The sequence below is a fragment of the Arachis hypogaea genome, chromosome 12 (genome assembly GCF_003086295.3).
Source record: "Arachis hypogaea cultivar Tifrunner chromosome 12, arahy.Tifrunner.gnm2.J5K5, whole genome shotgun sequence".
Lineage (NCBI taxonomy): Eukaryota > Viridiplantae > Streptophyta > Magnoliopsida > Fabales > Fabaceae > Arachis > Arachis hypogaea.
Window position 1 is genome coordinate 35,304,816 of NC_092047.1, and position 10,173 is coordinate 35,314,988.

Here is a 10,173-nt window from a genome sequence, read left to right on the forward strand (position 1 = left end):
AAACTTATTCTCTCCCCCTAATGTTGGAAATTTTGATTCATCAAAATGACAATCCGTAAATCGGGTTTTAAATACATCCCCAGTTTGTATTTCAAGATACCTTATTATAGAGGGAGAATCATATCCAACATATATCCCCAATTTTCTTTAGGGTCCCATTTTGGTGCGAGAAGGTGGTGCAATGGAAATATATATCGCACACCCGAATATTCTTAAATGGAAAACATTTGGCTGCTGGCCAAAAGCTAATTGCATAGGAGAGAACTAATAGTAACTCGTTGGCCTCAAACAAATAAGTGTTATAGCATGTAAAATAGCATATCTCTAACCAAAGTTGGGAAATTTGTTCTCATAAGTAAAGGTCTAGCAATAATTGGAGGCGTTTAATAAGTGAATCTGCTAACCCATTTTATGTGTGAACATGAGCTACTGGATGTTCAATAATTATTCCATTAGCCATAAATAAGTATCAAAAGCTTGGGAAGTAAAATTCACCAGCATTATCAAGACGAATTGCTTTGATTGAATTTTCTACAAATTGTACTTTTAATCGAATAATTTGAGCAAGTAATCTCACAAATGCCAGATTGCGAGAAGACAATAAGCACACATGTGACCATATTGAAGATGCGTCTATTAGGATCATAAAATATCTAAAAGATTCACATGGTCGATGAATAGGTCCACATATATCGCTGATGCCAGGGCATTTTGGCCAGTTTCACTGACCTTTTCTTTACTGTTTTTAGGGTAGTTTCATGCATTTCCTTCGGAAATAAGCTAGTTTTGGGTAGATATTCACTTACATCTTGATTCAAGCATAAATTGTGCACTTTACATGATTTTATGAGAATTTTGCATGTATTTAAGGACAAATTAGATGTTGCATTTTCCATGACTTGGACTAGAACTTTGATGCACTTTATTGCTTGATTTCAGGACAAAGGAAGCAAAGAAGAACCACATTAGTGGCTACGTTAGTTGCACTAACGTTAACACTAACGTGGAATGGGAGTAACTTGCAAAGTTAATGAGAAAAGTAATTGCTAATAACGCTCTCGAAGCCATCATTGCCCACATTAAGAGTCACGTTAACTAAGTTAACGTGAACTCTAACGTGGAAGAAAGGAAAGGGAGCCAACGTTAGTGACACTTAACATTATCACTAACGTTAGACCAAACTCATAAGTGGCCACGTTAGTTGCCACGTTAACTTAGTTAACGTGGCCTCTAACGTTAAGAAGAAAGGGGGGAGGCCAACGTTAGTGACATTCAACATTATCACTAACGTTGGCCAAGTCACATTAAGCCACGTTATCTCCCACGTTAACCTAGTTAACGTGGGAGCTAACGTAAGGAGACAAAGTGATCGCCAACGTTAGTGACACCAAACATTGTCACTAACAATGGAAGGAACCCACACAAGCCCCAATAAGCCACGTTAACTCCCACGTTAACTTAGTTAACGTGAAGAAGGGAGGTGATCGCCAACGTTAGTGACACCCAACATTGTCACTAACGTTGGAAGTAGCCCACAAGCCACTATGAGCCACGTTAACTCCCACGTTAACTTAGTTAATGTGGAAGCTAACGTGGATAAGGGAATGATAAGCCAATATTAGTGACACTCAACTTTGTCACTAACGTTGGAGATGGATAGCATGGCCACGTTAGAAGCCACGTTAACCTAGTTAAGGTGGACTCTAACGTGAGAAATAGGGGCACATTGGAACGTTAGTGACAATGGTAAGTGTCACTAACGTTCTCGAAGGTTGGCAAGCCTACGTTAAAAGAGCCATGTTAACTAAGTTAACGTGGACTCTAACGTAGGGAAGGGGGAGGCTTCTCAACGTTATTGGGAAAGTTGAGTCCCAATAACGTGCGCGAAGGACAAAGAGGCAACGTTAGTGGCAACGTTTGTGCCACTAACGTTGAGGTTAACGTGGCTCTTACTTGGGTGAGGAACGTTATTGAAAAAGTTGAATGACACTAACATTCTCGAACCCATATTTTCACTGAACGTTAACGCCACTAACGTCCTGAGCTAAAGTCTCTACCCACTTCACACTTTCTCTCTGCAAGTAAAGCCAAGCCCAATGAAGAAGAGAACTGCTTCAAACTCAAGATCCAAAGGCCCATACCCAAGACTTGAAGAGCCAATTAGAAGAACAGAAGAGTAGTATATATAGGAGTAGCTTTGAATTAAATGGGAGTTGGAAAATATAGGGAGCCTCTTGGCATAGAACTACTCTCTGTATTTTACTTTCTCTGCACTTCTAGTTTTCATCATGTATTCTCCATCTTTGTTTTCATTTTCCAAAGCTATGAACAACTAAACCCCTTTCATTGGGTTAGAGAGCTCTGTTGTAATTTGATGGATCAATACTAGTTTTCATTATTCTTCCTCTATCTTTTTTCTTGATTTTACTTGAAAGCTTTCGATCTTCATCCAATTGGGTAGTTATCTTGGAAAAGAAGCTATTCATACTTGGATCTCTTCTGAACCTTGAAAGAGGAATGAAGAGATCAAGCTAGAAATGCTTTCTCATGCTGGACCAAATTGGGTTTGGATGGATATGTGACTAAAATCCTCTCAACACTTGGTTTGGGAAATGCATGTGGTATAATCAGTGACCACACTTCATCTCTTCTCATGAGCAATTGACCAAGGAATTGGCTATTGATCAAGATTTGAGAGATTGAATTACAAGAAATTGTAATTCAATCACTTAAGATTGCCAAGGAGATCAATGAGTGCATTGATTGAGGAAGAGATGAAAATGAAATTGATCCGGAGAATGCAACATCTCCTAAGCCCAATGAACTCCCCATTTCTGATCTTACCCATTCTCTTTAATTTCTGTTATTTACTTTTATGAGTAATTCCCCATTCCCATTTATAATTCTGCAATTTACTTTCAGTCATTTACTTTCAGCTCTTTAATTCTAGCATTTACTTTTCTGTCAACTACCTTCCCACCATTTTATTTTCTGCAATTCTCAACTCAAATTCTGGATTCGCTCAACTAGAACATTTCTCTAATTAAAGTTGCTTGATCAATCAATCCTTGTGGGATTCGACCTCACTCTATTGTGAGTTTTTACTTGACGACAAATTCGGTACACTTGCCGAAGGAAATTTGTTGTGAGACAAGTTTTTCGTGCATCAAGTTTATGGCGCCGTTGCCGGGGATTGATTGTGCATCAACAATGATTAGATTGGAGGATAACTAGATTGAGCATTTTATTTTTGTTTGATTTAAATTTCTATTTGAGTTATTTACTTTCTGTTTTAGTTAATTTCTTCCCTTCCCCCTTATTTTTTTCCTTTGTTATTTACTATTCATCTCACTAACCCACTAACTATTTGATATATTGCATCACTCACACTAACAGTAATTCTGACAGATATACTTTCTGCACCTATTCTCTTTGCTTGTACTTGTTGGTTGTATGACAGGGAGAAGAAGCGGGGCTTCAACTTCCTTTGATTCTGAACCTGAGCGAACCTTCCTTAGACTAAGGAGGGAGGCAAGAGGAAAACGTGTAGTTGGTGCTGAAGAAGAGGAGGAACACTTTGAGGAATACTTTGAACCAAACATGGAAGAAAACATGGAAAACCATCATGAAGAAGAGGCTCACAACCATGGCAGAGGAGGTCGAGCAAATCATGCTGGGGAGGATAGAAGAGTTTTAGGCTCGTACATCAATCCAAACCCAGGAAACTGTGGAAGTAGCATTCAAAAGCCAACCATCCATGCCAACAATTTTGAACTGAAGCCACAGCTCATCACCCTTGTTCAGAACAACTGTTCGTTCGGAGGGAGTGTCCAAGAGGATCCAAATCAACATTTAACCACCTTCCTGAGAATATGTGACACAGTGAAGTCTAATGGTGTTCATCCTGACGCCTATAGACTGCTCTTATTTCCATTCTCACTCAAGGATAAGGCAGCCAAGTGGCTGGAGTCTTTCCCAAGGGAAAGCTTGACAACTTGGGAAGACGTGGTGAACAAATTCTTAGCAAGATTTTACCCTCCTCAACCAATCAATAGGCTGAGAGCTGAGGTCCAAACTTTCAGGCAACAAGATGGTGAGACTCTATATGAAGCATGGGAGAGGTTTAAAGACCTAACAAGGAGGTGCCCACCAGATATGTTCAATAAATGGGTGCAGTTGCACATTTTCTATGAAGGGCTCTCTTATGAGTCAAAGAAGGCCGTAGACCATTCATCCGGAGGATCTTTGAACAAGAAGAAGACCATTGAGGAAGCCATCGATGTCATTGAAACAGTAGCAGAGAACGACTACTTCTATGCTTCCGAAAGAGGGAACACAAGAGGAGTAATGGAGCTAAACAATGTAGATGCTCTGTTGGCCCAAAACAAGCTCATTACCCAGCAGCTGGCTGACCTCACCAAGAAGATGGAGAGGAACCAAGTAGCAGCAATCTCCACTTCATCAATAACCCAAGAAGGAGTGAACGAAGAAGCAGAGGGTAGTCAGGAGCAAGCCAACTACATTGGGAATTCACCTAGGCAAAACCATGATCCATACTCCAAGACCTACAACCCTGGATGGAGGAATCACCCAAACTTTGGGTGGGGAAATCAACAAGACCAAAGCCTTGATCAAAGACGCCCAAATCCAAACAATGCAGCCCACCAACACTTCACATCTAGACCATATCAACACCCCTATAACAACACCTCCCCACATTCATATCAAGGCCAGAATAACCCTACTCAGCCTGACCTATCATCATTTGATGAAAGAATCTCAAGGATTGAGAATCTACTTGAAGGCATAAGCAAGGAGATTCAAGACAACAAGCTGTTCAAGGAGGAAGTGCGAGCCAGTTTCAAGAACCAGGGAGACACAATCAAGAGGTTGGAATCTCAAGTGGGGTATCTCTGAGAAAATTCCTAAACCCACAGATGGATTCCCAAGTGACACAGAGAAGAATCTGAGAGGTAAAACGAAGAAGGTAAGATGGGAAGATTGCAAGATGGTCACTGTAAGTGATAAGGAGACTGAGGACAAGCCAAGCAAGCTGTCAGAACAACCTAAAGATACCTCGGCAGAGAAAGAGGAAAAAGAGTACCAAAAACCAGAAATCTCAAGACAGGAGCTGCTGAGACTCTATGCACCTTTTCCCCAGCTGCTCAATAGTGCTGTGGAGAAGAGAATATACTCAAGATTTCTGGACTTGTTTGCATCTCTGCATGTGAATATACCATTCATCAAGACTATTCAACAAATGCCTGCATACATCAAGTATATGAAGGAGCTGCTTCCAAGGAAAAGCTCACTTAAGGGAGGCTAAACTATAGTGATGAACAAGGTGTGCAGTGCTCTCATTCAACCGCAGTTGCCTACAAAAAGAAAAGATCTGGGGAGTTTTCATGTCCCCTGTGCCATAGGAGAAACAATATTTGATAAAGCACTCTGCGATTTGGGAGCCAGCATCAACTTAATGCCCTTATCCCTGGTGAAGAGGCTGCAGATCAATGAGATATTGCCCACAGATGTAGTCATCAGGATGGCTAACAAAACTCAAAAACAAGCAATAGGGGTGGTGGAAAATATATTGTTAAAGGTTGGGAAATACTTCCTCCCAACAGATTTTGTCATCCTGGACATGGAAGAAAGTCACACTCACCCAATCATATTGGGAAGACCATTTCTAGCTACAGCCAGAACACTCATAGATGTGGAGCGAGGGGAGCTAATATTGAGGATCCATGATGAACAACTCAGCTTTAATGTCTTCAAACTCTCACAAGAAGCAGACCAGGAAAACAAAGAACCAAGCAAAGATCATCATGAGAAACTGAAAGAGGAAGCAAGCACTGAAGCACAACCAGCCCACCTGGGAAAACACTTGGTTGATGAACAAGGAAATAAGCAGTTGTCACAGCTCAAAGAAAAGCTGGAGGAACCTAAACTACCAGAGACATGTGAAGACAACAACAAAATTCCCTTAGAAGAAGAAGTCACCAAGAGCAAGGCAACATCAAAAGGGACAAAGAAGAAGGTACCAAGGGGGTGGAGGAACAAGAAGATCCCTACGGAAGACTTCTCTTCAGGAGATAAAGTGATCTCATCTTACTTCCCAGATATCCCCCCTAATCTCCCCACTGTACCATCTCAGTTACCTAAGGTCTTCACTATCAACAGAGTTCTCTCCTTGGAACATGTAGAGATCATTGATACAACCAATGGATATAAGTCCAAGGCAAGAGGGGAGGACTTGAAGCATTATCAACCTCCCTGATGAAGGAGGAACCGTCGAGCTAGCGACGATAAAAGAGCGCTCTGTTGGGAGGCAACCCAACCTCAGGTAGTTTCCTTTTCATCTTTATTTCAATAAGGATCACAAGTTGTTTTCCCTGTATTGCGAGGAGCTAAGTTTGGTGTTCCACACCAAAACAATTCAAGAGTGAAAGTGTGATTCTAAATTTGGTGTTCCACCAAAGACATTAGTTAGAATTACACCCCACTCCCAAAACACATTGCTAGCTCCAACCAATCAAGGGAAACCACTTAGATGTAGTTAGACTTTAGTAATAACTGTTTTGTTAACAACAAGATATGAGGTTCTCTGCATATATGCAATATTTTATACTAGGCAAGGAACTAAGTTTGGTGTTCACACACCAAATTAAGTTCAAAAGCCACAAGCATACATGCAAGCTAACTATGTCTCAAGTGCTTTGGGAACAAGCAACTTCCAATAACTTTGCAGGAATCTTATGAGAAAATGGTGCACCTTCACCCAAGGAAGTGAAGTAGCAAGGACTAGGATGATGACAAAGAAAGAGGGCAACTAGAAATCATCACCCGAAGGTTGCATTGTTACTTGATTCCACTATACTCGGAATTGTTGAAAATTAGAAGTCCGAATGAACTTTTGATTAATAGTTACTCGTAGTTGGAACCTTTTTCAATTCTGACTTTTAAGCTTTTGTGTTGAAGAGGTCTATGCTTGCTGGTCCTCATGTCACTGCATCCTGACTTTGCTTATTTGTATGTTTGTCCTTTTAAATCAAATGAAAAGAGAATGAGTGTTTTAAAGACCAGAGAGGAGTTCATACTATGGAGTAAGTTCATGAGTTTATGGAACGGTCATAAGTTAGCTAAGTTGGTTCAACCATAAGGTGGGAAGACAACTATCTGTCAGAAATACTATGCTTGAGACACACCCCATGAGACTGGTTAAATAAAAAGATCCTAATAAGAAAAAGGGAAAGAACAATCAAAATTGAGGAATAAAAGAAAAATAGTAAGCAATAAGGCTAGGCACAAATGGTTTTAATCTTGAGACATGTGTTTGTGGTGCTCCTGTGTGAGGGATCTACTTGGATGAATAAGCTCTTAGGAGTGCCTTATCACTTGGTAACTTGGGTTAACTAACTCGGGATTATCAGCTGAAAGTCCACTATCAAGAGTAACCCTCACTACAAAGCATTTAGTAACCCAAAGAGGTGCTGGACACCAAGGTCTCAAGAAAAGAAAAATAAATAAACTATATGCCTGTGGTGTGTATGTATGGGGGAGAGACTTGAGCAAGTAAGTCCTTAGGGGTGCTTCAACACCTAGCACCTTGAACCAACTGGTTCGGGAGTGTTGGCTGAAAGCTTATTTTAAAGAGTTGCCCCCTTACAGAGCACTTAGCTTAAGAACAAAAATAAGCCCTGAAATAACAACAAAAGGATCAATGAATAAAAGTCTCATGGGATGCAACCAAGGTGAGTGTTCTAGGACATGATAAAGGTCTGAAAGCCAGGAATGAACCTAAGTTGCTATGCATGAAACCACCATAAAACCAGGAACATGACTTCCACAAGAATGACTCATTTCTCTTGGCATTCCATTCATCATTCTCTTGTTCCAGTACTTGCTTAGGGACAAGCAAGCTTTAAGTTTGGTGTTGTGATGCCAGGGCATTTTGGCCAGTTTCACTGACCTTTTCTTTACTGTTTTTAGGGTAGTTTCATGCATTTCCTTAGGAAATAAGCTAGTTTTGGGTAGATATTCACTTACATCTTGATTCAAGAATACATTGTGCACTTTACATGATTTTATGAGAATTTTGCATGTATTTAAGGACAAATTGGATGTTGCATTTTTCATGACTTGGACTAGAACTTTGATGCACTTTATTGCTTGATTTCAGGACAAAGAAAGCAAAGAAGAACCACATTAGTGGCTACGTTAGTTGCACTAACGTTAACACTAACGTGGAATGGGAGTAACTTGCAAAGTTAATGAGAAAAGTAATTACCAATAACGCTCTCGAAGCCATCATTGCCCACGTTAAGAGTCACGTTAACTAAGTTAACGTGAACTCTAACGTGGAAGAAAGGAAAGAGAGCCAACGTTAGTGACACTTAACATTATCACTAACGTTGGACCAAACTCATAAGTGGCCACGTTAGTTGCCACGTTAACTTAGTTAACGTGGCCTCTAACGTTAAGAAGAATGGGGGGAGGCCAACGTTAGTGACATTCAACATTATCACTAACGTTGGCCAAGTCACATTAAGCCACGTTAACTCCCACGTTAACCTAGTTAACGTGGGAGCTAACGTAAGGAGACAAAGTGATCGCCAACGTTAGTGACACCAAACATTGTCACTAACATTGGAAGGAACCCACACAAGCCCCAATAAGCCACGTTAACTCCCACGTTAACTTAGTTAACGTGGAAGTTAACGTGAAGAAGGGAGGTGATCGCCAACGTTAGTGACACCCAACATTGTCACTAACGTTGGAAGTAGCCCACAAGCCACTATGAGCCACGTTAACTCCCACGTTAACTTAGTTAACGTGGAAGCTAACGTGGATAAGGGAATGATAAGCCAACGTTAGTGACACTCAACTTTGTCACTAATGTTGGAGATGGATAGCATGGCCACGTTAGAAGCCACGTTAACCTAGTTAACGTGGACTCTAACGTGAGAAATAGGGGCACATTGGAATGTTAGTGACAATGGTAAGTGTCACTAACGTTCTCGAAGGTTGGCAAGCCTACGTTAAAAGAGCCACGTTAACTAAGTTAACGTGGACTCTAACGTAGGGAAGGGGGAGGCTTCTCAACGTTATTGGGAAAGTTGAGTCCCAATAACGTGCACGAAGGACAAAGAGGCAACGTTATTGAAAAAGTTGAATGACACTAACGTTCTCGAACCCATATTTTCATTGAACGTTAACGCCACTAACGTCCTGAGCTAAAGTCTCTACCCACTTCACACTTTCTCTCTGCAAGTAAAGCCAAGCCCAATGAAGAAGAGAACTGCTTCAAACTCAAGATCCGAAGGCCCATACCCAAGACTTGAAGAGCCAATTAGAAGAACAGAAGAGTAGTATATATAGGAGTAGCTTTGAATTAAATGGGAGTTGGAAAATATAGGGAGCCTCTTGGCATAGAACTACTCTCTGTATTTTACTTTCTCTGCACTTCTAGTTTTCATCATGTATTCTCCATCTTTGTTTTCATTTTCCAGAGCTATGAACAACTAAACCCCTTTCATTGGGTTAGGGAGCTCTGTTGTAATTTGATGGATCGATACTAGTTTTCATTATTCTTCCTCTATCTTTTCTCTTAATTTTACTTGAAAGCTTTCAATCTTCATCCAATTGGGTAGTTATCTTGGAAAAGAAGTTATTCATACTTGGATCTCTTCTGAACCTTGAAAGAGGAATGAAGAGATCAAGCTAGAAATGCTTTCTCATGCTGGACCAAATTGGGTTTGGATGGATATGTGACTAAAATCCTCTCAACACTTGGTTTGGAAAATATATGTGGTATAATCAGTGACCACACTTCATCTCTTTTCATGAGCAATTGACCAAGGAATTGGCTATTGATCAAGATTTGAGAGATTGAATTACAAGAAATTGTAATTCAATCACTTAAGATTGCCAAGGAGATCAATGAATGCATTGATTGAGGAAGAGATGAAAATGAAATTGATCCGGAGAATGCAACATCTCCTAAGCCCAATGAACTCCCCATTTCTGATCTTACACATTCTCTTTAATTTCTGTTATTTACTTTTATGAGCAATTCCCCCATTCCCATTTACAATTCTGCAATTTACTTTCAGTCATTTACTTTTAGCTCTTTAATTCTAGCATTTACTTTTCTGTCAACTACCTTCCTGCCAT

At 40.3% G+C, this 10,173-nt stretch overlaps 1 non-coding gene across 1 annotated transcript; it reads right to left on the reverse strand.

The window, feature by feature from the left end:
* Positions 1-4,053: 4,053 nt before the first annotated feature.
* Positions 4,054-4,160, reverse strand: LOC112731508 (small nucleolar RNA R71). Its single transcript, XR_003167282.1, has one exon. It is a non-coding gene; the product is annotated as a small nucleolar RNA R71 (small nucleolar RNA).
* Positions 4,161-10,173: the final 6,013 nt, after the last annotated feature.